This window comes from Octopus bimaculoides, chromosome 7 (assembly GCF_001194135.2).
Source record: "Octopus bimaculoides isolate UCB-OBI-ISO-001 chromosome 7, ASM119413v2, whole genome shotgun sequence".
Taxonomy (NCBI): domain Eukaryota; kingdom Metazoa; phylum Mollusca; class Cephalopoda; order Octopoda; family Octopodidae; genus Octopus; species Octopus bimaculoides.
In genome coordinates, this window is record NC_068987.1 from 25,732,279 (window position 1) to 25,739,778 (window position 7,500).

A 7,500-nucleotide genomic window follows, 5' to 3' on the forward strand; every position below is an offset into this window, starting at 1 on the left:
TGTTGTTGTTGTTGTTGTTGCTGCTGCTATTACTTGTGATGTTGATGGCGGTGATAATAGTGGTTGGGTGCTACTCCTGTTGGCGTGGTTGTTTGTGTGATAATGACAAATTGCTTGGACTAGGAAGAAGAATTCTTTTTTCCGAGTCGATTAAAAACAATCCTCATTGCATAAAATGTAAAGGGAGTATGAGGTGTTTCAGCAATCTGCTGACATAAGTCCGGGAAGTTCTGGCTTTCATATCTTTACTTGACAGTAAAGGATGTAACTATTCGCCCATCTTAGGTACTGTACACTGTTGTTGTTGGCACTCTGTCGCTTACGACGTCGAGGGTTCCAGTTGATCCGATCAACGGAACAGCCTGCTCGTAAAATTAACGTGCAAGTGGCTGAGCACTCCACAGACACGTGTACCCTTAACGTAGTTCTCGGGGATATTCAGCGTGACACAGTGTGACAAGGCTGGCCCTTTGAATTACAGGCACAACAGAAACAGGAAGTAAGAGTGAGAGAAAGTTGTGGTGAAAGAGTACAGCAGGGTTCGCCCCCATCCCCTACCGGAGCCTCGTGGAGCTTTTGGTGTTTTCGCTCAATGAACACTCACAACGCCCGGTCTGGGAATCGAAACCGCGATCCTATGGCCGCGAGTCCGCTGCCCTAACCACTCGGCCATTGCACCTCCACAGGTACTGTACACTAACCACAACATAACGTAATTAATATATATGAACTGAGTAAAGCGGCGAGCTGGCAGAATCATTAGCACGTTGAGCACGATGCTTAACGACATTTGAACCGTCTTTATGTTCTGACTTCAAATACCGCCGGGGTCTACTTTGCCTTTCATCCTTTCGGGGTCGATAAAATAAGTACCAGTTGATCACTGGAGTCGATGTAATCGACTTAATCCTCTCCCTTAATCGCTGGCCTTGTGCCAAAATTTGAAACCCATATATATGAACTGAAGATCCTCAAGTAGGCAAGCAAGTACCTATCTTGTCAGAGAGGGATTCTGGGGAGTTTCTTCCTGATCATTTCATTCATTAATTCATTCACCAGGTTACAAGTCTCTCTTGATAGTGGTACCCCTCACTGGACTCCGCCTAGCACTATCTATTCGGTATTGGCCTTTGCTTCAAGGATTTACCTCATCCACCACCGTAGGCCAGCGACGGTGCATTTCAGATACCTCGGCGGAATTTCAACTCAGAATGCAGAAAGTCGGTACAAAATCCACGAAGCAAACAATCTGACATTCTTAAAAGATCCACCAATCCACTGTCTGGAATGGTAGTTTCATTGATCTTGAAAGTATGAAAAGCAAAGTTGACCGCAAATGTATTTGATCTCAGATCGCAGTACGTCAGCGCAAACTCTGTAAAGCATTCAGCTCGCCGTGTCCGTTTCAAATCCTAGAAATAACACCCAAATATCCCCCGACATCACAACCTACCGTATCAAATAGACACTGGATAATGTAGCCCAAGGCATAATCCTAAATACGCTGGCTGGTCACAGCTGAATTGCATTGATCATGGTTGACCTGATCAACAAACCAATGACAACGTGGTCATTTTGACAATCCAACTAGAAAGCGTATAAATGCCCTACCGACTCGAAATAGCAGGTAAATCTTCCTTAAATCACGCAGAATGGCGTGTTTGTGAAGCGAATTTCTTCAGCATATGATATAGCAATATAATTACACTTATATCTTTAAAAAGACATAAAGACGATAATAATTACCAGCGACATCGTTGTCATTGTTACCTTCACCACCACCACCACCACCACCACCGTCATCATTATCATTATCGTTATCGAAAAACATTAAAGAATTCTAGTTTTACTCCTTGGGATTTCAAATTCAAAAACGGAAAACTTTATTTCTTAATTGAATTTTCTCATTTTCTCTTTAACTGTTTTCTTTTCTTTTCTTTTTCCTGCTTTATTTATTTTAACCAACATTTTACTTCAGTTTTGAATTCTTAGACGTTTGAAACTGTTTACATCTCGGTAGGAGCTCGGTCTAAGTGGTTGATTCCGTCACAAAATCTATTGGGGACGTATGTAGAGCAGACACCGCCGCTAGTTTCAAGGCGCCACCTGCTGTGTGTGTGAATCATGGGTGGAGGCGTTTGTTGTATCAAGTGGATACTTTTCTCGGTATAGTCAAAACGAGAGGCACATTGCTATTTTTACATAATTTAATTAAAAGTCATTAACAGAAAGTGGAGAGAAATGGAGGCTGAGATACAGAGAGGAAGAGAAATAGAGAAAAAGAGAGAGAGAGAGAGAGAGAGAGAGAGAGAGAGAGTATGTGTGTCTGAGGATGAGGAGCAGAGTGAGGTAGACAAATAGGCCAAGTAACCAAATGATGTTGAATGAAGGAAGAAAAAGAGACAGACAGAAGGTCGCTGTGAGCTGACTCGGTGTGTATACATCTATTAGTCTACAGCGAGAAGTTTTCTCCATGATAACTTGAGTGAATGTCTTCCTCGCGAGTATGAATAAACTTCAGTCATATTTGAATTAGCAGCAAGTTTGGTTTTATACACATCACTGCTTTGTGCTGTTGCCCCCGTATTTTACTTACGGCAAGCTCCTGAATGGCGCAACTAGTCATTGGCCGATGACGAGAATAACAAAGGAAGCACCTACCTCTCGTGTCAGTTCACAGCGTCTGTCTTTACGGTCTCTTTTCCTGAACAGGAGTTAACTTCTCCGAAATGCATGCATCTAACAGTCTGGTTAGGAAGTGTTGTAAGCTGACTCGGTGTATTTGTCTACAAATGTTTACAATGTCTACGGTGTATTTGTCTACAAATGTCTACAATTTGTCTACAATGAGAAATTTTCTCCATGACAAAATACAGTGAATGGTTTTCGTACAGGTTCGTATATGTATCAAATTTGTAAAAGACAGATGACAGACATTCAAAAAGAAAAAAAAAGAAATATCAGTAGAAAGAGAGAGAGAGAGAGAGAGAGGGAGAGAGAGAGAGACAGAGAGAGAGAGACAGACAGACAGATGATGCTGATGATGAGGGAGAGAGGTTTATCAATTTAAAATAAAATAAAATAAATATATTTCATAGAATAAAAATTAAACTTTCTGCTCATGCCCAAGGTTTGTATAAATTACCTAGCGCAGGAATTGAACACACGCCCGCCTGGTAAACGGCAACATTAATCGACACATTCTCTATATAAACCAGTACATTCACATTATCATTGATAATGTGTCGAGCGACACATTACCAGTGTTTCACTTTCAAGAATTTACACCAACTACTCTATTCAAACCTTCCCAGAATTCTCCATTCCTATTTCTAGATGTTGTGCGTGAGATCAATCTCTGGATCTGTCAATCTGTATAAACATCAGGTTCAGTTGCTGAAATCCGCAGCAACTACTCGATCCTGTCTTTCCCAGAATTCTTCCACCACCCACTCACACCGTCTCTCTCTCTCTCTCCCTCTCTCTCTCTCTCTCTCTCTCTCTCTCTCTCTCTCTCTCTCTCTGCTCTAGATGTCTCCCTCCGTGTACTGATTCGCAAAACTTTTAATGAAACATCAAATGTATAAAATTTTCCCAGTCCAGAATTATGGGTATTGCCTTTGTCGTACCTCGCAGTAAATTATTAAGATATCAGAAACTTCGATTATCATTAGATTTGTACGTAATTAACAAACGACATCATGCTAATCTTTCAATTAGCAGACGACAGCTTGAAGACAAGCAGCCAATTTGCAATTTATGACGATAAATTACTTCCTGTCCACCAAACAGATAAGAACTGATGTTTCTAAATTAACCATCTACATTTTGGTGTTTAATTATTTTGATAAATGTGTATACTATGACCGTGTAATAAATATCTTTGAAATTTTAGTATATGAATTACTAACGAATAAATTGACTAATATGCAATCGTTTACGATTGTGATTTGTTTAACTGATTATTGATGTGAAACGATATGAATGCTCGCTCGAGAATCGAAGCGAATTTGATTCTTGTAAGAAATGTAATGCATCGGTGGATTTGATTTTGACTTCCCTTCTATTCACACACGGTTCATAAGATTGTGTATCGCTCCAGGGAACTGAATCTATGATATTTTTAGTTTGTGAAATAAACTTCATTGACCATTACATGGACTCTCGAGAATGTACTCGATTAGTTAAGACCAGTAACTACTTAAATATAACTGAATTAGTCGAATCAATAATGTTTACTCTATCTACTAATATTCGAGGTTGACAAACCTGCAACTCGTAAACTACAAATAATACTCACCAAGAAAAAAAAAAAACATTTATTTACATCGGCATAAGGTGACGAGCTGGCAAAATCGTTAACTCACTGGACAAAATGTTTAGCGACATTTCGTCCGTCTTTACGTTCTGATTCGATTTTACCTTTCATCCCTTTGAGCTCGATAAAATAAGTCCAGCTGAACACTGGAGACAAGTGTAATCGACAGGCCCCGCCTCCAACAAAATCTCAGTACCTATAGTAGAAAGAATTTATTTACCTCGGTGGTTCTCAAGATCAGGCGTAACCCTTAACAGATAATTTAATAGTAACGATGAGGAATAATTTAATTTTAAAATCCAAAAGAGCCGATTCTGTTTGTTTTTTTTTCTGCTTTGTTTAAAGAATAAAAAGAATTATACAGAAAGTTTAAATCTGATAATAACTGTAAAAACATGTAAAAACACTTAACCTGGATGTGACCAGCGAAATAATACACCCACTGTAGTTAGGTAGCATTTTACATTGGAAGCTGGGTGAATGATTAGATGCTTACCAAAGCTTTAAGGAGAGAGCAGACTTAATACGTTTGACAACTAATCTACATTCGGTTTATGTCATCAGACGTAAACCCTAACCCCACTTTCTTACTCGAGAAACAGACACAGCATTTTGTTTCTAACAACCTACTATTCTGTATTGTTAGCTATAAACTTAATATTTACTAACAACCACACACACACACACACGCACGCACACGCACACACACACACACACACACACACACACACACACACACACACACACACACACACACACACACACACACACACACACACACACACACACACACACACACACTGCCTGTAACTTTCAGATATACACGTTAGTACCCACCGACGGGTTACATGCGATCTGATTTAGTCTCTAGAACAGAACACATTTCGTAAACACTTCACGTCTGCAATAATATGTCCGCTACTTCAAGATGTATGCAAAACTATCAACAACTATCTGTCCATTTAGATGTACATTAGAAGTAACGTTATCTTACTTCTCTATTCAATTCACACTATCAGTATATTTGTCTAAGTATATACACAAACCTCACTTACTGAGCTTCAACAACTCAATGAAGGAGCTACTATGTGATCACTTGAGCCGACTAGAAAAATCATTCATTATGTATTCACTTGACCCAACAAGTTGACCTTAATGCGATCACTTGAGTCAATAAGACTACCTCAATATGGTTAGATTGAGGAACGATACAACCTCAGTGAGGTCACTCGTACCGAAGACTTCTATTAAATCTCTTCACATGCTAAAACTATGAGCCAAATTTGCTTCAAACTGCACCTTACTGCCTTTAAAAAATAGGACGAATTAGTGTAGTCTTAGATACACAATACCGGAAAAAACGATGGGATGTCCACAGTTTAAATAACTTTGATTACCATATTTTCTGGCATACAACTTGAATATTTCTGACCAAAATTTACAACCAAAAAAGAGACCTTGGAGAGCCAAAAGTTTCATCCAATAGAAATTAAAAAGATAGTGACAATATTTGAATGCTTAACTACATGTTTGCACTATATACTACATAGACAGCTATGTCCCAAAATACGATGTTGGTTTACTCAGTTACACCTGACCTGCGGATAAACAACAACTAGGTATCTGCCAACATTATATTTGTCTCTTTAAGTGTTGAGATCCCACCTACATTCATTGAAAACTAAGCTTTTACTCTGTATTACTAATACCCACATAACTTTTTCCATCTGTCCTGATGCCTGTGGAAATATAATTTGAAGAATATTTGCATGCGTAAGTAAATAGTTTCATCAAGTAATAATAACTACATTCTATAATATACAATCAGGATAATTACATTAATTCTTTTTTTTTTGTCTTTTTTACATAATTAATCTTTTGTTATGATTTGAAGTGGGAGGTCTCTCTGTCTTTATCCCTTTGTCATACATTCACATCTACTAACGCTCTCCTGCACATATATACATACTTGCATACGTGTATGTATGTGTGCTAGATTTCGTTTTTAGTAATCTGATAGAATTTCAGCTGACAGTATGTCGTTTTATTCTTTTACTTGTTTGTCATTTGACTGCAGCAATGCTGGGGCACCACCTTGAAGGTTTTTTCTCTAACAAATCAAACCCCAGGACATTTTCTTAAAACCTAGACTTATTCTATTGGTGTCTTGTGCTGAACCGCTAAGTTACGGGGACGTAAACACACCAATATAGACCAGGGGTTCTCGATCATTTTTTATCTACAGACCCCTTTGAAAACTATTTTATTCTAGTGGACCACCAAAGCCATTCTGTGTTTAGAAACTAGTTGTATAGAAACTTCTTTCAAAATACCTAACTTGTTTTCCACACATTAACTTGTGTAGGTTGAACTATGTAAAACATTTTGGGAAAAAACCTAACTGTTTCTTGTAATACATACCAATACATACTTCTAAAGCAAAATTTTTCAGGAGCCCTTAAAATACAATTGTGGATCCCCAATTTACTATTTTGTTGCATGGGCCCCTCCAAAATTTAACATGGACCCTCAGGAGTCATGCGGACCCCAGTTGAGAACCACTGATATCGGCACTTCATGTTCCTAACCATCGGTTAGTAATAGGAGGGTCATCTATCCAGCTGTAAAACCAACTGTAACTGCGTTACCAAATATGCCTATTTAAATACAACAGTATTTAATTATGTGATACTTCAAAAATCAATGATTCACTTTGAGCAACATTTTGTAATTTAAATTTTGCCAGATTTTCTGTTACATCCGCCCTGCCATTCTAGTGAAGTAAAAGTTTTGTATTTAAAAGGTCAGAGAAGCTTAATTAGTCAAGTAGTATGCTTTATACAAATCTGTTTTTAACACATACCAACTACTAATAGATATTTATTAGAGAGAGAGACAGAGAGAGGAGGGAGAGAGAGAGGGTGGTGGTCTTGTTTTGGGGGTGGGTGTTTTTTTAACTAGAATGGTTGAAACTTCATACATACATACATATACACATGCATGTGTGTCTGTGTATGTATTCATGTATGCTTGTATGTATGTATGTATGTATGAATGTATATTTGTATGTATGCATGAGTGTATATATGTATGTAGATAAACAGACAGACATAAATAGAAATATATTGTGTGTATGTATATATGTGTGAGTATATGCATAATGATATATACACAAACACATC

The 7,500-nt window shown here is 38.1% G+C and overlaps 1 protein-coding gene across 9 annotated transcripts in view; it reads left to right on the forward strand.

Moving 5' to 3' along the window:
- The window catches only part of LOC106874846 (uncharacterized), a 719,848-nt gene that overhangs the window by 577,217 nt on the left and 135,131 nt on the right, over window positions 1–7,500 (forward strand). The window lies entirely within an intron of this gene.